A 26873-nucleotide genomic window follows, 5' to 3' on the forward strand; every position below is an offset into this window, starting at 1 on the left:
AAGGAATTTTCTTTTTGGCCAGATCTCTTGAATGTGTAATCAATTTAATGATCCATAATCAATATGTGCTGACAACACTATACAATTCCATCAGTGTCACCAATAGCTTAAAGCAGCAGTGAGACCGAAAAAGCATAAAATTCTCATAAAATACAAAATATATCTTTTATTAGACCCATAATATTTAAAACCACTTACAAAATACAGTAAACAAAACTATCTCAGTTGTGAGGGACCCAAGGGGTTACGATTCACATTAAGCATATAATCCTGGCATTGTAAACATGTTATCCAAAAGGGCTAAGCAGATTACATAGTTTCCAATCCCTCTGTGTAAATTGCCAATCAAAATAAAGAGGGTAGTAAATCTAATGCCCAATATCAGGCTCCGGACTATTGCAGCCGAAATTCCCCCTTCTAATATATCTATAATTAGATTATATTAGGGCTTGCTGCATGTCGTGGCCTTAATAGAACCAAAGAAACAATTGTACAATGCTATGCTTACATGGCTTAGTGGAGAGTCCCGGTCCCTCGACCCCGACGCGCGTTTTATCCACACTTCTTCAGGGGGCGTGTCGGGGTAGAGGGAAGTACAGCAACTGATGACCCAGATGCTTTTGGATCAATTCTGGCATCAGCTTTTCTTGCAGCATTTTGCTACCAATATGGCTGCCTGAATAAAATCAAAGCCTAATCCAGAAAATTCCCTTTAATCCAAAAGTCTATTATTGTAACAAGCAGCAAGGCACAAATGTTTACTGACGGCTTAGACAAACTGGTGTTGGAAAATTTTTGGAGTAGAAATTAAATAGAAATTGTAACTATTTTTTTATTATTTGGGTATCTGTAAATATGCATTGTTTGATACCCCATAAGTAAGATATATCACCTTTGTGCAGGATCACTGGAATCCCATCAGTCAGAAGAAGAGGAAGTCCAAAGTCCCCTTCTTGAATAAAGTGGTAGTAGGCATGTGAGACCAACAGTCTCTTAGAAAGTGAATAAGCCATGGTCGCAGATGCTCTCCACTACTACATTCACAAAGTAGACATTGGGACCTCCATTCTTGTGATCATCCTTAAAACAACACAGCTCACCAATCCTCCGCGTCTTTGGTTCTTCTGTCCCCGAAACAAATGATTGGCTTCATGCAATCACGTGAGGAAAGACGCACGTCATTGACATCAATAATCTGCATTGCCCACCCAAAAGAATGTGTGAGCCCAATCACAGGCTTAAGTGCCGAAAGGGAGCACAAGAAGAAGCAAACACTGGTGCAGAGAACCGGGGAGCTGACGCTGCGCTGTAGATGACCTGTAGGACATATGATGGCTTAGGATAGGTGAGTCTAATTTTTACCCGTTTTATTATGTTTTGGGATCTGGAAAGATCTCACAGCATAGTAAACATTTTTTTACAGCAATCAGGTTACTTAATATTTATATCATATCAAATCTGCTGGCCGAAACAAGAAAATCTGCTCAAAATAAATTTGGGGAGATTTGCACACCTCTAGTAAAGAACAAATCCTTTTAACTCTTATACATCAAGTAAGATCATGTTGAGCTTTATAATGTTGGTCTGTCTGTGACCCTGCTAACAATATCTAGTGTCCCCTGCATCACTGAGCAACAATAAATCCCCCAGCGCTACGCAAGGCTAATCAGCATTTATATCTACTGACCCTCATTAGTAACATGGATTGGTTTTTAATATTAGACAGTGTAGGACCGTCCATATCAGAGTCACCTTGTCGATGGTGGGATAGATTTTATGCTATTTGTGATCCAAAATAGTATTACTAAGAACCCTGTGTTATTTAAATGCACTTTTGCTTTTTACTTATTTAGTTACTGCAGGGTTTTTGCTCATTTTGCTTCTTGTAGGTTTTTTTATGCTTTATGGCCAATGTGAACATGCGTTTGTGTGCTGCATGCGTACTAACTTAAACCAAGCTCAATTTTTGTGTTTTTTTCTCAGATATGGTGATAGTAGATAAGAAACAGAAGACAGCAATGGTAATAGATGTGGCAGTGCCAAGTGACAGCAACATCAGAAAGAAAGCTGGAGAAATACCAAGGCCTCAAAGGAGAACTGGAGAAGATGTGGAAGGTGAAGGCAACAGTGATTCCAGTGGTGGTAGGAGCACTTAGAGCAGTGGCCACTAAGCTGGAAGAACGGCAGAAGAAGAAAGTATTTTTATTATATATAGAATAGATGGATAGACATATAGATGAATAGATAGATAGATAGATAGATAGATAATAGATAGATATAGAAAAACAGAGCAGCACAACAAGCAAAAATGGAGAGTCAATGGAGAGTCAAAAAAGCTACTTTTTTCACTAATTACAGTGTACTGCTCCTGTTTTCTTGGATTCCTAGATAATAGGTAGATAGATAGATAGATAGATAGATAGATAGATAGATAGATAGATAGATAGATAGATAGATAATAGATAGATAGACATAAACAGATAGGTAAATATTATAATCTATTATTTATTTTAGAATTACATTAATATTTATGATACAGGAAAGAAATATATCTTGGTACCGTGTTAGCCAGTAGATAGAAAAATATTTAGAATTGAGAGTCCTCAGTGGTTGATACCTTTTAATGGCTAACTGAAAAGATAGTAACAAATTGCAAGCTTTCGAGACTACATACGTCTCTTCATCAGGTTAGTCTATGCCTGATGAAGAGACCTGTGTAGTCTCGAAAGCTTGCAATTTGTTACCATCTTTTCAGTTAGCCATTAAAAGGTATCAACCACTGAGGACTCTCAATTCTAAATATTAATATCTATGTTTTTTTACTTTCATAGTAAAGGCAAACACAAGATAGATAGATCCATAGATAGATAGATATATTACAGCCACAACCCCTTTTATTATTCAGGCCCACACCAATCCAATTATATTTACAGTACAGCTTGTGCTTCATACTTTATATATTGTTTCCCTAATCACTGCAGGATGAAGCTCGGTGTTTGCTCCTGGGTAACAAACCTTGCCAAGGATTTTTCTTTTTCCGATCCACACACTGGAGGGCTTTGAACTATTTGAAGGTAGAAACCAGCCTTTCTAAAGTCCTCTTTGTTGTCTTGCTAGCATAAAGTGCCAAGAGAGCCATCTTTTATGCTTCCCTTATGGCTCTTAGGTCAAAGAGAAGCTTAGAGGTTCAGGGACCACAATGGTTTCTCGGGATATCAGTGATTCAGAACACTTAGAGGATTTTATTTGTTTGCTTGTTTTTTTCTCCATAGGTATAGCACAGTAAAGAACAGACTGCGCTCAGCCTTAACTCTATCAACCAATTGTTAGAATGCTTCACCTTATTGTTCTAATTTAATTGGTGGCTCTTGCCAAAAGGAAATTGTGGTGTTTTGTTTCTGCCTAAATAAACTATTCCAAAGGGTATTGTAACATTGGTGAGTATGGACCCACTGTACCATGGGCTGGGTTTACCATGAAAGGGCATTACTGGGTGTCTACCAGGTCTTTACTAGGGCGTCTGACGGTGAGGATAGTCTGGGCCACTGGTAGACACCAGATACTACTCCAGGGCAGTTCCTTGGACTGCAGCAGCTGACCTGAAGAACAAAGACATGGGTATGTACTACAGAGGGTCAAAGACAAAGACATGATCAGACAATCCAAGGTCAGAACAGGAGGTTCGATACACGTAGCCAAAGTCAGGAGAAGAGAGGTCAAACAGGACAGGTGAACAAGCCGGGTTATTAACCACAAGCAAAATAAGGTGGAATGCATAAACTAGGTGCTAGCAAGGTCGGAACCAATGTTTGGGCAAGGAGTGGTGGAAGGAGCTGCCTAATATAGGGTCTGGTGATGCAGCATGGGCTGGGGAACCTAATCTCTGCAGGACACAGCAGGGTTAAATTCCTACAGAGACCTGCCACACATCTCTAAGGCCAAATGGAAGCAGCTGTTGTTGTTGCAGCAGTGCAGAGGATTGCTGCACGAGTCAAAACTCCGAGCTGAACTGACACAAGGACAAGCAGCATGGTGACCATGGTGAGTAGGGCGGCGATGAGGAGGCATGCAAGTTGCTTTCATGACAGTCACATGTGCTATTTGTGTTCTGTATCGGAAAATTAGGTGCATCAGATCATAAATGACCTACAGGATCTTGGGTCGTTTTTTTCGGCTGCTTCTTAAGAATGTATTCCGGACAAATGTCACATATTGAGCACAAACCGTTAAACTTTGCTTACCTTGATAAAAGATCTTCCTACGACTCACAATCTTCTAGATTAATCAAAGAGAGAATTTCAATTCCTCTCTTTTTATAAGTTGTTGTTCCAGATTTGTCAATGGCAAAACAGACAAGGAGCTGACATGCTAAGACAAGGGCTAAGAGATGAATAACCTGTCTCCTAAAAATTCTTCACACCAGATTTTTTATTATTTAAAGAAACATTTCCCCAACTAACTGAATATCCAAACTTCAGACAACTGTCTGTCTATTTCAGATCAGACACCAACAGGTTTGTCACGGAGGAAGAGATATTTGACATATATTGAAAAACACCTAGGTCCATCGAGTTCATTCCTACTCTATCAATTATAAAAAATGTATGTCCGTAAGATCTATCATATGTTATAAATGTGAAATAAATGAATACGCCAGCAGTTGGCTGTTCTCCTCCCGATGAACTCTGTCCATAGTTTTGAGCAAGAGCAGCATGTAACTAAAGAAAATTGAACATTATTACTCTAAGCATATTTGCGTTAAAAACTTTGCTCCTGTTTTGTGCCAGGATTCTGGAGAACAGCGCTTCCTAAGTTCACCATCATGTTTTTACAACTTCATAATGATTATTGTATGTTAGTAGCATGAAAGGATGCGGATTCTCTAATTATTGATGGTGTGTGGACACGAGGGTGTGGACCAGCTTGTTTCCTACTGAAAGAGAATTGTAGTGTGATAATGCAGATGTATTCTGGCACATCTGGGAATCACGTTAGGCTGGTTTCACATTTGCGTTTTTTGCCGCTGCGTTTTAACGCAAAAAAACGCATGCGTTTTTTTCCCCTATGTTTAACATTAAAAACGCATGCGTTTTTTTGTGTATGCTTTTTGCCGCGTTTGACGACGCATGCGTCGTTTCTATGCTTGCATTTTGTTGCGGAAATGCAACATGTAGTAATTTCTAGAGGCGTTTTTTTGTGGCAAAAAAACGTATTGCTGTCTATGTAAACGCATGCGTTTTTTAGCACATGCATTTTGTTGTGTTTTTTAACGCATGCATTTCCATAGAGAAAAACAAGTCTACACAGTGATAAGCCACCCCCCCACCATCAAGGTGATAAAGGGATCCAAACCCTAACCCTAACCCTAACCCTAACCCTAACCCTGGCCATTTCTATTTATAGTGGGATTTCTAGTTGATTTTTATGATTGGCAGCTGTCACACACTAAAGACGCTTTTTAGTCCAAAAAATGTTTTTTGCGTTACCACATTTTGATAGCTACAATTTCTCCATATTTTGGTCCACAGAGTCATGTCACACGCCCTCTGTAGTCCCATTGGCGGTGTCTGGATCCTGATTTTTCTCTTGTGAAATTTCTCATCATGCTTTTAAAAAACGTAAACGCGGTAAAAAACGCATGTAAACACGTAAAAACGCGGCTTTTTTTACCGCATGCGTCTAAAAAAAGCAGCATTTGAACGCGTTTACATGCGTTTTTTCCACCACCTGCGGATGCGTTTTTAACGCTGCATTTTTTAACGCAAATGGGAAACTAGCCTTAGACATTTGAGGAGAGAATTGTTGCAGTGCTGTATCTAGATCTGGTCTGCACAGATTAACTGTGGGCCTTCCAGACAGAAATTGGTATGTTTCTAACAATTGTGTGCATTGTGGCTGAGTGGCAATGCCATTCTTTGTGTATGTCTGTGTGTTAAAGGGAACCTGTCACCTGAATTTGGTGGGACTGGTTTTTGGTCATATGGGCGGAGTTTTCGGGTGTTTGATTCACCCTTTCCTTACCCGCTGGCTGCATGCTGGCCGCAATATTGTATTGAAGTTCATTCTATGTCCTCCGTAGCACACGCCTGCGCAAGACAAGATTGTGCAACTCCTGCCGCCGGTATATCGCAGGCGGAATTGGCATGCATTTTCCCACTAAACACTAGCGTTTTGCAAGTGTAATTAGCTGGCAGAATGCTAGCGTTTTCCAAGTGATCTGTAGCATCGCTTGAAAAACTGATTGACAGGTTGGTCACTCTTGTCAAACAGAGTGTTTGACAAGTGTGACCAACTTTTTACTATTGATGCTGCCTATGCAGCATTAATAGTAAAAGATAAAGTGTTAAAAATAATACTGCGACCGACGTCATTGCAGGTCTTTCGCACACAGCATCCCGGGGAACTGAAGGCGCCACGTGCACTGCTGAGAGGCGGGAGGACTCCAGGGGCCATCGGAAGGTGAGTATATCAAAATTTTTTATTTTTAGTCTTTTTTAAACAACTATATGGTTCCCTCCTGGGGCCTGGAGGAGAATCTACTCTCCTCCACCCTGGGTACCAACTGCACATGATTCGCTTACTTCCCGCATGGTGGGCACAGCCCCATGGGGAAAGTAAGCAGATCAATGCATTCCTAGGTGTGCGGAATCCCCGCGATTCCGCAAATTAATGAACATGCTGCATTTTTTTCCGGAATGCGATTCTGCTCAGGAAAAAAATGCAGCATGTGCATACAAAATGCGGATTGCATTGTTTTAATAGGATGCTTAATTTGAGCATTTTTTTCACGGTTTTATCGCGTTTTTATAGCGAAAAAACGCAAAGAAACATGAAAAATCCGGAACGTGTGCACACAGCCTAAGCAACAAGCTTGTGTACCAATGACTGTAAGCAACAACCTTCTGTACCAATGACTATAAGCAATAAACTTGTTTACTAATGACTGTGATCATCTTGTTTGTGTACCTTTTTTTTGTAACCAACAAGCTTCTGCATCATTGAGTGTAACTACCAAGCTTGTGTTCCAATGACTGTAACCAGCAAACTTGTGTACCATCAACAGTAACCACCATGCTTGGGAATGATTTAATGTGTCCAACAAAAGCTTGTTGCATCATTGACAGTAACCGAGAAGCCTGTGTACCAGTGAGTGTAAGCAAGCACCAATATTTATGCCCCTTTTGGTGTTAGGCAATGTTTGATTGCATCAGGACCACCTTATTCCAGACCTTTTTTTTTTACCCACTAACAGTTTATAGTTTATAGTGCTTGGGCTTTAATTTTTAGTAACTGATACAGTTCAACCGGAATCAGCGAAGGGTTTAATACAATAATTACCAAATCGCCGAATGGCAAATAGACACTAACTAAAGATCCTTAGACAATAAAATATAACTTTTAATGATTAATTATAACACAAATGAAAAATTGTGATCATTAAAAATACAGATTTTATTTTTCATATTCTATCTCTTAATGTTAAAATTAACCTATCCTTAAAATTATAGACTGTTCACGTCTTTGTCAGTGGGCAAACTTACAAAATCAGCAAGGGATCAAATACTTATTTCCCCCACTGTATCTATTATCTATCTATTTAATCTATTACTAATCTATCTATATATTATCTATTCATCTACAGTATCTATATATCTATATTATGTATCTATTTATTATCTATCTATTATCTATCTATCTATCTATCTATCTGTAATCTATATATCTATTATCTATATATTATCTGTGTATCTATCTATTTATTATCCATCTATCATCTATCTATTACCAATCTATCTATCTATCTATCTATTATGTATCTAATATCTATTTATTGTTTATCTATTATCTATCTATCTTCTATTATCTGTCTATTTATTATCCATCTATCATCTATCTATTACCAATCTATATATTATCTATCTGTCTATCTATCTATCATCTATCTATCTATCTATCTATTATCTTTCTATCTATCTATCTATCTATCTATCTATCTATCTATCTATCTATCTATTATCTATCTATCTATCTATCTATCTATCTATCTATCTATCTATCTATCTATCTATTATCTTTCTATCTATCTATCTTTATCTATCTATCTATCTATCTATCTATCTATTATCTATCTATCTATCTCTCTATCTATCATCTTTCTTTCTGACTCAGAATTTCAAAGACTTTAAATCAAAAAACAAACACACCCCTCCAAAAACTGTGTCTCTTGTTTCTGGTGAATACCCCCAAAATTTGAGGTAAAACCATAAAAGAAAATTTGCATTTAAAATGCAGACTCTTGCGATTAAAGCAGAAGCTATGAATACATAATTAGTGCATTTGCATAATTACAAGCAAGGCTATCTTTATTAGATCACAAAAACCTGGCAATATTGTAGCAATAAATGTTTCATCTCCTCTTAAAATGTCCCCGGTCTGTGTAGACATCCAGCATGCCTGTCCTGTCTGCAGCCCTGGAATCCGGCTCCTGTCATTTTATCATCTTTGCCAGTTCCGTGCCGAGACTGTATAACTATCGCAGTGGTCATAACTCTGTACAGGCGCAGATACTTCAGTGTCCGCCATCAGAGGTCAACACAAGACTAATCATCAATTCTATAGAAATACATACAGTACAGACCAAGACACCTTCTCATTTAAAGATTTTTCTGTATTTTCAGGACTATGAAAATTGTACATTCACACTGAAGGCATCAAAACTATGAATTAACACATGTGGAATTATATACTTAACAAAAAAGTGTGAAACAACTGAAATTATGTCTTATAGTCGAGGTTCTTCAAAGTAGCCACCTTTTGCTTTGATGACTGCTTTGCACACTCTTGGCATTCTCTTGATGAGCTTCAAGAGGTAGTCACCAGGAATGGTCTTCCAACAATCTTGAAGGAGTTCCCAGAGATTCTTAGCACTTGTTGGCCCTTTTGCCTTCACTCTGCGGTCCAGCTCACCCCAAACCATCTCGATTGGGTTCAGGTCTGGTGACTGTGGAGGCCAGGTCATCTGGTGTAGCACCCCATCACTCTCCTTCTTGGTCAAATAGTCCATACACAGCCTGGAGGTGTGTTTGGGGTCATTGTCCTGTTGAAAAATAAATGATGGTCCAACTAAACGCAAACCGGATGGAATAGCATGCCGCTGCAAGATGCTGTGGTAGCCATGCTGGTTCAGTATGCCTTCAATTTTGAATATATCCCCTATAGTGTCACCAGCAAATCACCCCCACACCATCACACCTCCTCCTCCATGCTTCACGGTGGGAACCAGGCATGTAGAGTCCATCCGTTCACCTTTTCTGCGTCGCACAAAGACACGGTGGTTGGAACCAAAGATCTCAAATTTGGACTCATCAGACCAAAGCACAGATTTCCACTGGTCTAATGTCCATTCCTTGTGTTCTTTAGCCCAAACAAGTCTCTTCTGCTTCTTGCCTGTCCTTAGCAGTGGTTTCCTAGCAGCTATTTTACCATGAAGGCCTGCTGCACAAAGTCTCCTCTTAACAGTTGTTGTAGAGATGTGTCTGCTGCTAGAACTCTGTGTGGCATTGACCTGGTCTCTAATCTGAGCTGCTGTTAACCTGCGATTTCTGAGGCTGGTGACTCGGATAAACTTATCCTCAGAAGCAGAGGTGACTCTTGGTCTTCCTTTCCTGGAGCGGTCCTCATGTGAGCCAGTTTCTTTGTAGCGCTTGATGGTTTTTGCAACTGCACTTGGGGACACTTTCAAAGTTTTCCAAATTTTTCGGACTGACTGACCTTCATTTCTTAAAGTAATGATGGCCACTCATTTTTCTTAGCTGCTTTTTTCTTGCCATAATACAAATTCTAACAGTCTATTCAGTAGGACTATCAGCTGTGAATCCACCAGACTTCTGCTCAACACAACTGATGATCCCAACCCCATTTATAAGGCAAGAAATCCCACTTATTAAACCTGACAGGGCACACCTGTGAAGTGAAAACCATTCCCGGTGACTACCTTCTGAAGCTCAGCAAGAGAATGCCAAGAGTGTGCAAAGCAGTCATCAAAGCAAAAGGTGGCTACTTTGAAGAACCTAGAATATAAGACATATTTTCAGTAGTTTCACACTTTTTTGTTAAGTATATAATTCCACATGTGTTAATTCATAGTTTTGATGCCTTCAGTGTGAATGTACAATTTTCATAGTCCTGAAAATACAGAAACATTTTAGAGAAGGTGTGTCCAAACTTTTGTTCTGTACTGTACATTAAAAAAGATTATGTATTACACTGAGAAATATATGATTTCTCCAACTGAAAAACTCATATAAAAGCATGAGAAAATAAAAAAAATGTTTTTTGTTTCTGCGACTCTCAATTCCAAAGATATGGCCTCTCATTCCTTGTATGCAAATCTAGTCTATTTAGACAAGGGGGCGTGGATCTCAAAGAAATATATTTAACACACAATACCTCATCAGGTCAGCAAGATGTATTTAATAATTAATGAAATCTGATGACAAGACTCATTAATCGCTCATAATATTGTATTAATATTACAAAAGGGAATATGTCAGGACTCAGGAGTTTTTTTGCCATGGAATCTGAGATAAGCATAATGTAGGGGCAGAGACCCTGATTACACTTACTGGGCTGCTTGGTGCAGTTTTGATAGAGTGCATGTTTTCTCTGCTGTAGATGTAGCAGTGCTCAGAATGCTGAGCTGTGTATAACCCCGCCCACACCCCTGATTGGCAGCTTACTGTGTACACTGTGCATAGTCAGCAAGCTGCCAATCAGCAGTGAGGGCGGGTTACACAGATAAGACTGGTTTGCATGTGACACCTAGTCCTGCAGTGATCATCTCCTGTTGATAAAACACTGATTGTATTGTAAATACAGCACATAACCTAATAAGTGACACATCTTTGGAATCAGGGTCTCTGCCCCTACATCATGCTGCTCTCAGAATAAATAGCAAACACCTGCTGACTGATTCCTTTTTAATAGTATTATCAATAGAAATATGCAATTTTTTTAATTGATATTAGCAATAGTAACTGTGGTAGCGGCAGCACATGTAATTTCAGAAGTATTAACTCCTTAATAACAAAACCTGAACAATCTTAAAGAGGACCTGTCTCTTTCCCTTATTAAGTTATATATATATATATATATATATATACATATATATATATATATATATATATATATATATATTCCCTTTAGTAATTATTAAATACATCTTGTTGACCTGATGAGGTGCTGTGTCTGGTGCACTTACTGTTAAAACCCATACCAGAATGGCTATATAATCCTCATATTTAGAATGGCATTTTATGAGAACATCTATAGAGCGACAGCGTATTTAGTCTCCACCCGCTCAGCGGTCGCTGCAGCTTGTACTGAGCAGTGTGAGATCTGAGCGGCCGCAGGGAGGAGGGGCACTGAGGAGCTGTCAATTAGGCTAGATGGGCAGAGATTGAGTTCTTAGAGAATTATTTTGTAATCTGTACAGTTTGCGCTGTGGAATCTGATGACAAATACCTTTTAAGTTTTTCTACACAAGGGAGTTGTGCAATAAACTTTTACTATGAGGGACTTTATATTTTTTTCTAGGAGTCAGAAACATATGAATGTAATACAGATGCAAACTTTCAGGACAGAGATGTGGCAGCACTTATGAGCCTAAGACATGATGTGAACAGAATTTGTGAACAGCAGCAAGTTGCATTTCTCCCTTCAGAGGACCAAACATGTCCAGTCCTGACTTTAGAGAACTATGCAGTACTTCATTTCCCCTGTGGTGGCGCTGCAAGAACATTGAAAACTAGGTTCTCTCACAGATTGAGTGATTGCGATTCCCATCAGTAAGACTTAATATTAATGTCAACTTATTTTTTAGGCTGCTTTCACACATCAGTTTTTTTGCCATCATTTTGAAAAAAAACGGATCCGTCGCAGATTATGAAAAATGGATGCAGCGGATCCATTTTTTTCACTAGATCTGACTAGCTGATCTGGCTAATTGGATCCTAAAAAAATCGGAGCATGCTAAGTTTAAAAAAATGGAATCCGCCACCGGATTCCGCCATTTGACAGACCTGGCACCATAGGCTTCCATTCTAGCAAACGCCAGATGGCGCCGGATCCTTCTCTGTCCATTTTTTCAACGTACACAAAAAAGTTCCTTTGTCTTTTCTCCAGCCGCCAGACCGACAATTTTTGATGCATCCGATGAACGATGGATGAAACGTGAGTCCATCTGTCCCAATCCATCGCTAATACAAGTCTATGAGAAAAAATGGATCAGGCGGCTTCAGTCGCTGGATCCGTTTTTTTTTTAATTCAACAGATTGCGGCTGATGGCAAAAAACTGATGTGTGAAAGGGGCCTTAGGCTAGTTTCACATTTGCGTTTAAAAAACGCAGTGTTTAAAACGCATCCGCAGGTGGTGAAAAAAATGCATGTAAACGCGTACAAGCGCTGCGTTTTTTAGACGCATGCGTTGTCGGCGTTTTTTCCTGCGTTTGCGCTTTTGGTACACATGATGAGAAGTTTCACAAGAGAAAAATCAAGATCCAGACACCGCCAATGAGACTACAGAGGGCGTGTGACATCACTCTGTGGACAAAAAAATGGAAAAATTGTAGCTCTCAAAATGTGGTAACGCAAAAAATATTTTTTGGAATAAAAATCGTCTTTTAGTGTGTTGTTGTGAATTCTGTGGCAGAGTTCACTCCTGTGGTCACAAGTGGTACTTCGGCTGATTCTCTCTGGGATCTTCCGTTTGTGGAGGAAAGTGGTACTGCAGCTTCTGAGTTTCCTCCCTCAGGTGATCTGGTGAGCTCGTTAGCTTCTTCTCTACTTAACTCCACCTGATGCTTTGATCCATGCTTCCTGTCAATGTTCCAGTGTAGGACTTGTTTTTTCCCTGGATCGTTCCTGTGGCCTGCTGCTCTGCAAAGCTAAGTTTTGCTAATGTTATTTTGTTGCTATTTTTCAGTCCAGCTTGCTTTATTGGTTTTTCTTGCCTGCTGGAAGCTCTGAGACGCAGAGGGACCACCTCCGTACCGTTAGTCGGTGCGGAGGGTCTTTTTGTCCCCTCTGCGTGGTTATTTATAGGTTTTTGTGCTGACTGCAAAGTTATCTTCCCTATCCTCGTTCTGTTCAGCTAGTCGGGCCTCACTTTGCTAAATCTGTTTCATCTCTATGTTTGTGTTTTCATCTTACTCACAGTCATTATATGTGGGGGGCTGCCTTTTCCTTTGGGGAATTTCTCTGAGGCAAGGTAGGCTTATTTTTCTATCTTCAGGACTAGCTAGTTTCTCAGGCTGTGACGAGGCGCCTAGGTTCTGGTCAGGAGCGCTCCACGGCTACCTTTAGTGTGGTTTGATAGGCTTAGGGATTGCGGTCAGCAGAGTTCCCACGTCTCAGAGCTCGTTCTATTTTTTGGGTTATTGTCAGATCACTGTATGTGCTCTGACCTCCATGTCCATTGTGATTCTGAATTGCCTTTCATAACAGTACAGGAAGCCAAAAGTGCTAATGATTCTCAACAGAGGGAAAAAAGAAGTTCTGAGACCATTTTTTTTTCTTTGCACTGTGTTTTGTCTTTTTTTTTCCCCTAGACATTTGGGTGGTTCAGGACACAGGTGTAGCAATGGACATTAAAGGTCTGTCTTCATGTGTGGATCAGCTCACGGCAAGAGTTCAAAATATTCAAGATTTTGTGGTTCAGAATTCTTTGCTAGAACCGAGAATTCCTATTCCAGATTTGTTTTTTGGAGATAGAACTAAATTTCTGAGTTTCAAAAATAATTGTAAACTATTTCTGGCTTTGAAACCTCGCTCTTCTGGTGACCCAGTTCAACAGGTTAGGATCGTCATTTCTTTTTTGCGCGGCGACCCTCAGGACTGGGCGTTTTCTCTTGCGTCAGGAGATCCTGCATTGAGTAATATCGATGCGTTTTTCCTGGCGCTTGGGTTGCTGTACGATGAGCCTAATTCAGTGGATCAGGCAGAAAAAAATTTGCTGGCTCTTTGTCAGGCTCAGGATGAGATAGAGGTATATTGTCAGAAATTTAGAAAGTGGTCAGTGCTCACTCAATGGAATGAATCTGCGCTGGCAGCAATATTCAGAAAGGGTCTCTCTGAAGCCCTTAAGGATGTCATGGTGGGATTTCCTATGCCTGCTGGTTTGAATGAGTCTATGTCTTTGGCCATTCAGATCGGTCGACGCTTGCGTGAGCGTAAATCTGTGCACCATTTGGCGGTATTACCTGAGCTTAAACCTGAGCCTATGCAGTGTGATAGGACTTTGACCAGAGTTGAACGGCAAGAACACAGACGTCTGAATGGGCTGTGTTTCTACTGTGGTGATTCCACTCATGCTATCTCTGATTGTCCTAAGCGCACTAAGCGGTTCGCTAGGTCTGCCACCATTGGTACTGTACAGTCAAAATTTCTTCTGTCCGTTACCTTGATCTGCTCTTTGTCATCGTATTCTGTCATGGCATTTGTGGATTCAGGCGCTGCCCTGAATTTGATGGACTTGGAATATGCTAAGCGTTGTGGGTTTTTCTTGGAGCCCTTGCAGTGTCCTATTCCATTGAGAGGAATTGATGCTACGCCTTTGGCCAAGAATAAGCCTCAATATTGGACCCAGCTGACCATGTGCATGGCTCCTGCACATCAGGAGGTTATTCGCTTTCTGGTGTTGCATAATCTGCATGATGTAGTCGTGTTGGGGTTGCCATGGCTACAAGCCCATAATCCAGTATTAGATTGGAAATCCATGTCGGTGTCCAGCTGGGGTTGTCAGGGGGTACATGGTGATGTTCCATTTCTGTCAATTTCGTCATCCACCCCTTCTGAGGTCCCAGAGTTCTTGTCTGATTACCGGGATGTATTTGATGAGCCCAAGTCCAATACCCTACCTCCGCATAGGGATTGTGATTGTGCTATCAATTTGATTCCTGGTAGTAAATTCCCAAAAGGTCGATTGTTTAATTTGTCCGTGCCTGAGCACACCGCTATGCGCAGTTATGTGAAGGAATCCCTGGAGAAGGGGCATATTCGCCCGTCATCGTCGCCATTAGGAGCAGGGTTCTTTTTTGTAGCCAAGAAGGATGGTTCGCTGAGACCTTGTATAGATTACCGCCTTCTTAATAAGATCACGGTTAAATTTCAGTACCCCTTGCCATTGTTATCTGATCTGTTTGCTCGGATTAAGGGGGCTAGTTGGTTCACAAAGATAGATCTTCGTGGTGCGTATAATCTGGTGCGAATTAAGCAAGGCGATGAATGGAAAACTGCATTTAATACGCCCGAGGGTCATTTTGAGTATCTCGTGATGCCGTTTGGACTTGCCAATGCTCCATCAGTGTTTCAGTCCTTTATGCATGACATCTTCCGAGAGTACCTGGATAAATTCCTGATTGTGTACTTGGATGACATTTTGATCTTCTCGGATGATTGGGAGTCTCATGTGAAGCAGGTCAGAACGGTTTTTCAGGTCCTGCGTGCTAATTCTTTGTTTGTGAAGGGATCAAAGTGTCTCTTTGGTGTGCAGAAGGTTTCATTTTTGGGGTTCATCTTTTCCCCTTCTACTATCGAGATGGATCCTGTTAAGGTCCAAGCCATCCATGATTGGACTCAGCCGACATCTCTGAAAAGTCTGCAAAAGTTCCTGGGCTTTGCTAATTTTTATCGTCGCTTCATCTGCAATTTTTCTAGTATTGCTAAACCATTGACCGATTTGACCAAGAAGGGTGCTGATGTGGTCAATTGGTCTTCTGCTGCTGTGGAAGCAATTCAAGAGTTGAAGCGTCGTTTTTCTTCTGCCCCTGTGTTGTGTCAACCAGATGTTTCTCTTCCGTTCCAGGTCGAGGTTGATGCTTCTGAGATTGGAGCAGGGGCTGTTTTGTCACAGAGAGGTTCTGGTTGCTCAGTGATGAAACCATGCACTTTCTTTTCCAGGAAGTTTTCGCCTGCTGAGCGAAATTATGATGTGGGCAACAGAGAGTTGCTGGCCATGAAGTGGGCATTCGAGGAGTGGCGTCATTGGCTTGAAGGAGCTAAGCATCGCGTGGTGGTATTGACTGATCATAAGAACTTGACTTATCTCGAGTCTGCCAAGCGCTTGAATCCTAGACAAGCTCGTTGGTCGTTGTTTTTTGCCCGTTTTGACTTTGTGATTTTGTACCTTCCGGGCTCTAAAAATGTGAAGGCGGATGCTCTGTCTAGGAGTTTTGTACCCGACTCTCCGGGTTTATCTGAGCCGGCGGGTATCCTCAAGGAAGGAGTAATTGTGTCTGCCATCTCCCCTGATTTGTGGCGGGTGCTGCAAAAATTTCAGGCTAATAAACCTGATCGTTGCCCAGCGGAGAAACTGTTTGTCCCTGATAGGTGGACGAATAGAGTTATCTCTGAACTTCATTGTTCGGTGTTGGCTGGTCATCCTGGAATCTTTGGTACCAGAGAGTTAGTGGCTAGATCCTTTTGGTGGCCCTCTCTGTCGCGGGATGTGCGTACTTTTGTGCAGTCCTGTGGGATTTGTGCTCGGGCTAAGCCCTGCTGTTCTCGTGCCAGTGGGTTGCTTTTGCCCTTGCCGGTCCCGAAGAGGCCTTGGACACATATCTCTATGGATTTTATTTCTGACCTTCCCGTTTCTCAAAAGATGTCAGTTATTTGGGTGGTCTGTGATCGCTTTTCTAAGATGGTCCATCTGGTACCCTTGTCTAAATTGCCTTCCTCCTCTGATTTGGTGCCTTTGTTCTTCCAGCATGTGGTTCGTTTGCATGGCATTCCAGAGAATATTGTTTCTGACAGAGGTTCCCAGTTTGTTTCGAGGTTTTGGCGAGCCTTTTGTGGTAGGATGGGCATTGACTTGTCTTTTTCCTCGGCTTTCCATCCTCAGACTAATGGCCAGACCGAGCGAACCAATCAGACCTTGGAAACATATCTGAGGTGCTTTGTTTCTGCTGATCAGGATGACTGGGTGTCCTTTTTGCCTTTGGCTGAGTTCGCCCTTAATAATCGGGCCAGCTCGGCTACCTTGGTTTCACCGTTTTTCTGCAATTCTGGGTTCCATCCTCGTTTCTCTTCTGGACAGGTTGAGTCTTCGGACTGTCCTGGTGTGGATACTGTGGTGGACAGGTTGCAGCAGATTTGGACTCAGGTAGTGGACAATTTGACCTTGTCCCAGGAGAAGGCTCAACTTTTCGCTAATTGCAGACGCCGTGTGGGTCCCCGACTTCGTGTTGGGGATCTGGTTTGGTTATCTTCTCGTCATATTCCTATGAAGGTTTCCTCTCCTAAGTTTAAACCTCGTTTTATTGGTCCGTATAGGATTTCTGAGGTTCTTAATCCTGTGTCTTTTCGTCTGACCCTTCCAGATTCTTTTTCCATACATAACGTATTCCATAGGTCATTGTTGCGGAGATACGTGGCACCTATGGTTCCATCTGTTGAGCCTCCTGCCCCGGTTTTGGTGGAGGGGGAATTGGAGTATATTGTGGAGAAGATTTTGGATTCTCGTGTTTCAAGATGGAAACTCCAGTATCTGGTTAAATGGAAGGGTTATGCTCAGGAAGATAATTCCTGGGTTTTTGCCTCTGATGTCCATGCTCCTGATCTTGTTCGTGCCTTTCATGTGGCTCATCCTGGTCGGCCTGGGGGCTCTGGTGAGGGTTTGGTGACCCCTCCTCAAGGGGGGGTACTGTTGTGAATTCTGTGGCAGAGTTCACTCCTGTGGTCACAAGTGGTACTTCGGCTGATTCTCTCTGGGATCTTCCGTTTGTGGAGGAAAGTGGTACTGCAGCTTCTGAGTTTCCTCCCTCAGGTGATCTGGTGAGCTCGTTAGCTTCTTCTCTACTTAACTCCACCTGATGCTTTGATCCATGCTTCCTGTCAATGTTCCAGTGTATGACTTGTTTTTTCCCTGGATCGTTCCTGTGGCCTGCTGCTCTGCAAAGCTAAGTTTTGCTAATGTTATTTTGTTGCTATTTTTCAGTCCAGCTTGCTTTATTGGTTTTTCTTGCCTGCTGGAAGCTCTGAGACGCAGAGGGACCACCTCCGTACCGTTAGTCGGTGCGGAGGGTCTATTTGTCCCCTCTGCGTGGTTATTTATAGGTTTTTGTGCTGACCGCAAAGTTATCTTCCCTATCCTCGTTCTGTTCAACTAGTCGGGCCTCACTTTGCTAAATCTGTTTCATCTCTATGTTTGTGTTTTCATCTTACTCACAGTCATTATATGTGGGGGGCTGCCTTTTCCTTTGGGGAATTTCTCTGAGGCAAGGTAGGCTTATTTTTCTATCTTCAGGACTAGCTAGTTTCTCAGGCTGTGACGAGGCGCCTAGGTTCTGGTCAGGAGCGCTCCACGGCTACCTTTAGTGTGGTTTGATAGGCTTAGGGATTGCGGTCTGCAGAGTTCCCACGTCTCAGAGCTCGTTCTATTATTTTGGGTCATTGTCAGATCACTGTATGTGCTCTCACCTCCATGTCCATTGTGATTCTGAATTGCCTTTCATAACAGTGTGTGACAGCTGCCAATTATAAAAATCCACTAGAAAACCCACTATAAATAGAAATCAAACCCCCTTCATCAACTCCTTAGTTAGGGAAAAATCAAAAAATTAAAAAATTGTATTTATTTCCATTTTCCCATTATGGTTAGGGTTAGGGTTAGGGGTAGGGTTAGAGGTAGGGGTAGGGTTAGGGTTAGGGGTAGGGTTAGGGTTAGGGTTAGAGGTAGGGGTAGGGTTAGGGTTAGGGTTAGGGGTAGGGTTAGGGGTAGGGTTAGGGTTAGGGGTAGGGTTAGGTCTAGAGTTAGGGGTAGGGTTAGGGGTAGGGTTAGGATTAGGGTTAGGGTTTGGACCCCTTTATCACCTTGATGGTGGGGGGTGGCTTAACAGTGTCTAGAATTGTTTTTCTCTATTGAAACGCATGCGTTTAAAAACGCAACCAAACGCATGTGCTAAAAAACGCATGCGTTTACATAGACAGCAATACGTTTTTTTGACGCAATCGAAAGCATGCGTTTTTTTGCGGCAAAAAAACGCCTCTAGAAATTACTACATGTTGCATTTCCGCACCAAAACGCAAGCATCGAAAAGACGCATGCGTCGTCAAACGCGGCCAAATGCGTGCAAAAAAAACGCATGCGTTTTTAATGTTAAATATAGGAAAACAAAACGCATGCATTTATATGCGTTAAAACGCAGCGTCAAAAAACGCAAATGTGAAACCAGCCTTAGGGTGACACAATTTTATCAAAAACTCAACAATTGAATTTTTTTATGGAATTTACTCGATAAACTATGCAAATAAATATTCAGAAATATAGTGCATCTTTCCAGGAATTAAACCACAGAGATCTACGAACAAAAAAAAAAAAAAAAACCCAATGCATTTCCCTATCGGTGCATCAAATTAAAGGACATTTCCATGCTACATCAAAGTCGCCACTCATTTCCAAGAATTCTCAAAACCAATCACAAATTATAAAAATAGTTATTTAAAACCCGACTTGAAAGGAATTAAGTAAAAAGACCAAGAAAAAAAAACTCTGAAAAGAAAAAAGCTTCCTGGGCCAACTCCTTCCGGAACGACTCAAACTGATGCCAGGCTGAATGGCAGAGAAAAAACAAAGTCCCCAGCTGGGTTGTATCTCCCCCTACAATCTATGGCAGAAATAAGTGCAGTAATAAGTATGCCGAGCTGAACTCTCCCAGCTCCACACAGTGACTGCTGTAATTTTCTAACGATAATTCCAACAGATTTTGTAAAATGAAAAAAAAATCTTAATACATTATTACGTGGTGATTTCCAGTCTTTAAACATATGGCGGATGAAATGATGATATTCCGGGCACTGTAGCATTTTTGCAACTTAAATTATAGTGAATTCACTAGGAATCTTCTTCAGGAAATTGGCCAACATCATACAGTCTAGTTAATGAATTAGTTAATTAATTAACTGATTTAATTAATTTAATATTTTGAAACATTGGATATTTCTGAAGACAGCAGTACCAAATATGCATTGGCCTTTTTTATAGTTTCAATGGCGCGAAAGGGGTGATTTTTTTTTTCTTTCATTTTTTTCATTTTTGAAAACGATTTTTTTTCACTTTTCACTGTAACAAAGTCACCCCCAGAAGACTTGAAGATGAGATTGTCTCATCCGATTAAATCAGCTGTCATGTGTGGGGAAAGATGTGGGCTCAGCACATCAAAGTCGGGGCCACAACGTAATCCGTAACTACACGCTACCTGCCGGGAAGGGGTTAAAAAGTAGCTGTCAATTTAATTTTTATTTCCTTAATCAATAGAACACATGAAAATAAGAACCTTTCTAATGTATCTTAGGCTACTTTCACACTAGCGTCGGCCCGACGTACCGACGGACGTTTGTGAAAAAAATGAACAACGGGGGAGTGGATGCAGTTTTTCAACGCATCCGCTGCCCCATTGTAATGTCCGGGGAGGAGGGGGCGGAGTTCTGGCGGCGCATGCGCGGTCGGAAATGGCGGACACGTCGCACAAAAAAACGTTACATGGAATGTTTGTTTGTGCCGGCGCTCCACCAAAACACGACGCATCCGTCGTACGACGGATGCGATGTGTGGCCATACGTCGCAATGCGTCGCTAATGCAAGTCTATGGACAAAAAACGCATCCTGCGGGCAACTTTGCAGGATGCGTTTTTTTTCCAAAATGACGCATTGCGACGGTCGTCACACGACGCTAGTGTGAAAGTAGCCTTATCAGTGAAATCTGCTCCTTGCTCCTTTTGGGCTGAGCTGTCATTCTCAAAACTATCAATTTATAGGTAAAATCTGTATTCTGTGAAGACTGCTTGTTACATTACTGAGATAGTAGATGGCAGTTGCTACTGATAAGATATTATGTAGGGGAGGAGTTATAGGCAGAGCTCCTCCTCCCTCCTCGCTCCTCCCTTCTACATAGAATCTTACCGCTGGCGTCCGTCATCTCCTATCTCAGTAATGTAACAAACTGTCTTCTTCACTGAACACAGATTTTACCTGCGAATTGAGAATTTTGAAAATGAATGATTAGACCTGGGAGATTTCTCTGAAAAAAAATATATTACAAACTGTCTAATATTCATGTCTACTAATGAGCTATAAAATATCAATTACAATAACGGCATCTGTCTATGTCAGTGTTCCCCAACTCCGGTCCTCAAGAGCCACCAACAGGTCATGTTTTCAGGATTTCCCTAGTATTGCACAGGTGATAATTGCATCACCTGGACAGGCAAGCATTCAATGACCTGTGCAATACTAAGGAAATCCTGAAAACATGACCTGCTAGTGGCTCTTGAGGACCGGCGTTGGGGAACACTGGTCTAAGTTATCATTTGCACTTTGCCTTGCACCTCCTAAGGTGTTAAGATATTTTTCTCTCTATTTTCATACGATCACTGCAATAACAACTTCTGGTGCTGATGGATCTTCCAGTCCGCCAGGATACTTTATTAAAATGGTAACCATACTTTCAAGTAACCTTTTAGAAGAGGCTAAAACACTATTTCTGGCTATTATTTGACTTGTAGCCTTCATTTTCCACAGTTTTTTCGCTGAAGTCTGGTATTCAATCCACTCTGAGCTGGTGAGAGGAGACTAGCTGCTGTGATTTCTTTCATACATAGAACAACTCACAGACATGAGTGTCATGATCCAGTTTGGGGTTTGTTTTCTGCTATCATCTCTCTGGACTGGTCATGCTGGGGTTAATCCCCTCAGCCTGGTTTTGAAGCTTTCTGGGCTTTTTAAGTCCTCTGCAGTCTGCTGGCCAGCGTCAGTGATAATTCATGCTTCCAGGCTAGAGCAGCTGACTAGGGTTGAGCGAAACGGGTCGTTCATTTTCAAAAGTCGCCGACTTTTGGCAAAGTCGGGTTTCATGAAACCCGATCCGACCCCTGTGCGGGGTCGGCCATGCGGTATGCGTCTTTCGCGCCAAAGTCGCGTTTCAATGACGCGAAAAGCGCCATTTCTCAGCCAATGAAGGTAAACGCAGAGTGTGGGCAGCGTGATGACATAGGTCCTGGTCCCCACCATCTTAGAGAAGGGCATTGCAGTGATTGGCTTGCTGTCTGCGGCGTCACAGGGGCTATAAAGGGGAGTTCCCGCCGACCGCCATGTTACTGCTGCTGATCTGAGCTTCGTCAGAAGCAGGGATAGCGTTAGGCAGGGTCCATTAACCACCAAACCGCTTGTGCTGTAGCGATTTCCACTGCCCAACACCACCTTCGGTGTGCAGGGACAGTGGAAGCTACATTTTTTTTTTTCCCCCTCAGCGCTGTAGCTCATTGGGCTGCCCTAGAAGGCTCCCTGATAGCTGCATTGCTGTGTGTACGCCGCTGTGCAAACCAACTGCTTTTTTCAAAGCACAAATCCTCTTGTTCCTTCCTTTCTGCACAGCTATCTTTTTGGTTTGTCCACACTTTTTATTTAATTTGTGCATCAGTCCACTCCTTATTGCTGCCTGCCATACCTGGCTGAGATTACTGCAGGGAGATAGTAATTGTTGGACACTCCCTGTTTTTTTTTTTTTTTTTGTGGGAGATTAAGATTGACATTTCTGCTAGAGTGCCATCCCTGTCTGTGCCATCTCTCACTCAGTGGGCCATAGAAAGCCTATTTATTTTTTTGCTTGATTTGGGTTATAAAATCTACCTGAAAAAATCACTACATCAATCAGTGGGAGAAAAATATTGGCCTCAGGGCTTGTGTGCCACTCTTGACTCCTGTGTGCATCATCACTCACTCAGTGGGCCATAGAAAGCCTATTTATTTTTTTGCTTGATTTTGGTTCTAAAATCTACCTGAAAAAATCACTACATCAATCAGTGGGAGAAAAATATTGGCCTCAGGGCTTGTGTGCCACTCCTGACTCCTGTGTGCATCATCACTCACTCAGTGGGCCATAGAAAGCCCTTTTTTTTTTTTTTTGCTTTATTTGGGTTCTAAATTCTACCTGAAAAAATCAATAAATCAATCAGTGGGAGATTAATATTGGCCTTTGGGCTTGTGTGCCAGTCCTTAGCGTGCCATCTCTCTCTCTCAGATAGTGGGCCATAGAAAGCCTATTTATTTTTATTTTTTTTTATTGGGTTTATAAATTTTCCCTGGAAAAAAAAAAAAAGTGGGAGATTAATATTGGCCTCTGGGCTTGTGTGCCAGTCCTGAGCGTGCCATCTCTCTCACAAATAGTGGGCCATAGAAAGCCTATTTATTTATTTTTTTTGGTTTTATAAATTCTCCCTTAAAAAAAAAAGGGAGATTAATATTGGCCTTTGGGCTTGTGTGCCAGTCCTAAGCGTGCCATCTCTCTCTGTCTCTCAGAAAGTGGGCCATAGAAAGCCTATTTATTATTTTTTTTATTGGGCTTATAAATTTTCCCTGGAACAAAAAAAAAAAGTGGGAGATAAATATTGGCCTCTGGGCTTGTGTGCCACTCCTGACTCCTGTGTGCGTCATCTCTCACTCAGTGGGCCATAGAAAGCCTTTTTTTGTTTTATTTGTTTTCTAAATTCTCCCTGAAAAAATCATTTTATTTTATTTGGTTTCTAAATTCTTCCTGAAAAAATCATTTTATTCTATTTTTTTTTTCCTAAAGTCTCCCTGAAAAAAAAAAAAAAAAAACAAATCAGTGGGAGATTAATATTGCCCTTTCTGCTTGTGTGCCAGTCTTGACTCCTGGGTGTGCCATCTCTCTCTCTCTCTCCAATTGTGGGCCATAGAAAGCCTATTATTTTTTTAGCTTGATTTGGGTTCCAAAATCTACCTGAAAAAATCACTACATCAATCAGTGGGAGATAAATATTGGCCTCTGGGCTTGTGTGCCACTCCTGACTCCTGTGTGCGTCATCTCTCACTCAGTGGGCCATAGAAAGCCTTTTTTTGTTTTATTTGTTTTCTAAATTCTCCCTGAAAAAAAAAAAAAATAAAATAAAATCAGTGGGAGATTAATATTTACATTTGTGTTTCAGTGACAGTCCTGCGTGTGTGGCATCTCTCTCATTTGTTGCCACCAACAACAGAGTGTGTAACATTGTGCCTGATTTTCGTTGTGGTCTCACTCACCTGTAAAGGGGTAGCTAAATCATACTGAAGTTATAGCTCACCGTGTAATTTGTGTGACAGCAACAAATACCGTTAGTTTGTTTATGTTTTTAAAACAATGAGGAAGTATGGTGGAAGAGGTCGTGGCCGGGGACGTTCATTGTCAGCTGGTAATGAGGGTAGTGGTAGTGGTGGAGCATCAGCTGGTCGTGGGAAAAAAAATATTGCACCTAAGTCTGGAGCTGTGGAGCCAGGTTCGTCGTCTGGCTACACAAGGCCTCGAACGCTCCCTTTTCTGGGAGTAGGAAAACCGCTTTTAAAGCCGGAGCAGCAAGAGCAAGTTTTGGCTTATCTTGCTGACTCAGCCTCTAGCTCTTTTGCCTCCTCTCGTGAAACTGGTAAATGTCAAAGCAGCGCGTCGTTAGTGGATGTTCACGGTCAGGGACAAGTCGCTTCCTTGTCCTCTTCAGCAAAAACAACAACAGAGAAGAATGCAGCAGGCGACACAACGGGTTACTCCATGGAGCTCTTTACACATACCGTCCCTGGCTTAGAAAGTGAAGCAGTTAACAGTCCATGCCCATTACAAGTTGAATCTGACATGGAGTGCACTGATGCACAGCCACAGCCAGACTACTATGCTGGTCCTTTGACTCAGACCACAACATTGCCCTCGCAGGGTACTGATCAAGAATCAGACCCTGATGAGACTATGTTGCCCCATCACGAACGCTATACCACCGACTGACACGGTGACACAGACGAAGTTGCACACGAGCTACAAGAAGAGGTAATAGATGACCCAGTTCTTGACCCCGATTGGCAGCCATTGGGGGAACAGGGTGCAGGCGCCAGCAGTTCTGAAGCGGAGGAGGAGGGGCCGCAGCAGGCATTAACATCGCAACAGGTTCCATCTGCCGGGCCCGTATCTTGCCCAAAACGCGTGGCAAAGCTAAAACCTGTTGGAGGACAGCGTGGCAATCCGGTTAAAGCTCAGTCTGCAATGCCTGAAAAGGTATCCGATGCTAGAAAGAGTGCAGTCTGGCATTTTTTTAAACAACATCCAATTGATCAGCGCAAAGTCATCTGTCAAAAATGTTCAACTACCTTAAGCAGAGGACAGAATCTGAAAAGTCTCAATACAAGTTGCATGCATAGACATTTAACCACCATGCATTTGCAAGCCTGGACTAACTACCAAACGTCCCTTAAGGTTGTAGCACCCTCGGCCAATGAAGCTAGTCAGCAACGCAACATCCCTTCCGGCAGTGTAGGGCCACCATTTTCCGCACCACCTGCAGTATCTGTGCAGGTTTCTTTGCCAGGCCAAAGCCATCAGTGTCAGGGAATCACCAGTTTCGTAGTAGGAAACACTGCATCTAGGGCACCTGTGGCAACAATACCATCTCCCACAGTCTCTCAGTCTGCCATGTCCACCGGCACCCCCGCTAGTTCCACGATCTCCAGCTCTCCAGTCCAGCTCACCCTACATGAGACTATGGTTAGAAAAAGGAAGTACTTAGCCTCGCATCCGCGTACACAGGGTTTGAACGCACACATAGCTAGACTAATCTCGTTAGAGATGATGCCCTACCGGTTAGCTTTCAAAGCCCTGATGGACTACGCTGTACCACGCTACGAGCTACCCAGTCGACACTTTTTTTCCAGAAAATCCATCCCAGCCCTCCACCAGCATGTTATAGAGCGCATCGTCCATGCACTCAGGCAATCTGTGAGCACAAAGGTGCACCTGACAACAGATGCATGGACCAGTAAGCATGGCCAGGGACGTTACGTGTCCATCACGGCACACTGGGTAAATGTGGTGGATGCAGGGTCCACAGGGGACAGCAAGTTTGGGACAGTTCTGCCTAGCTAACGGTCTAGGAAACAATTGGCTGTAGCCGTTCGCACCCCCTCCTCCTCCTCTTCGTCCTCCTGCAGGAGCGAGAGCTCGTCCACAGACCGCAGTCGCACAACCACTCCATCCGCAGCTGCCACTGTTGCACACCAGGTCTCCCATTATGGGGCAGCTACTGGCAAACGTCAGCAGGCTGTATTGGCTATGAAGTGTTTGGGCGACAACAGACACACCGCGGAAGTTCTGTCCGAGTTCTTGCAGAAAGAAACGCAGTCGTGGCTGGGCACTGTAGATCTTGAGGCAGGCAAGGTAGTGAGTGATAACGGAAGGAATTTCATGGCTGCCATCTCCCTTTCCCAACTGAAACACATTCCTTGCCTGGCTCACACCTTAAACCTGGTGGTGCAGTGCTTCCTGAAAAGTTATCCGGGGTTATCCGACCTGCTCCTCAAAGTGCGTGGACTTTGCTCACATATCCGCCGTTCGCCCGTACACTCCAGCCGTATGCAGACCTATCAGCGTTCTTTGAACCTTCCCCAGCATCGCCTAATCATAGACGTTGCAACAAGGTGGAACTCAACACTGCACATGCTTCAGAGACTGTGTGAACAGAGGCGGGCTGTTATGTTTTTGTGGGAGGATACACATACACGGGCAGGCAGTAGGATGGCAGACATGGAGTTGTCAGGTGTGCAGTGGTCGAAGATTCAAGACATGTGTCAAGTCCTTCAGTGTTTTGAGGAATGCACACGGCTGGTTAGTGCAGACAACGCCATAATAAGCATGAGCATCCCCCTAATGCGTCTGCTGATGCAAAGTTTGACGCACATAAAGGATCAGGCGTCTGCAGCTGAGGAAGAGGAAAGCCTTGATGACAGTCAGCCATTGTGTGGCCAGGGCAGTGTACAGGACGAGGTAGCGGGCGAAGAGGAGGAGGAGGAC

At 42.5% G+C, this 26873-nt stretch overlaps 1 protein-coding gene across 1 annotated transcript in view; it reads right to left on the reverse strand.

Annotated features, from left to right (window-relative positions):
* LRP1B (LDL receptor related protein 1B) overlaps nt 1–26873 on the reverse strand; it is a 1659362-nt gene that overhangs the window by 879746 nt on the left and 752743 nt on the right. The gene's annotated exons all lie outside the window — the stretch shown is intronic.

This window comes from Ranitomeya imitator, chromosome 7 (genome assembly GCF_032444005.1).
Source record: "Ranitomeya imitator isolate aRanImi1 chromosome 7, aRanImi1.pri, whole genome shotgun sequence".
Taxonomy (NCBI): Eukaryota; Metazoa; Chordata; class Amphibia; order Anura; family Dendrobatidae; genus Ranitomeya; species Ranitomeya imitator.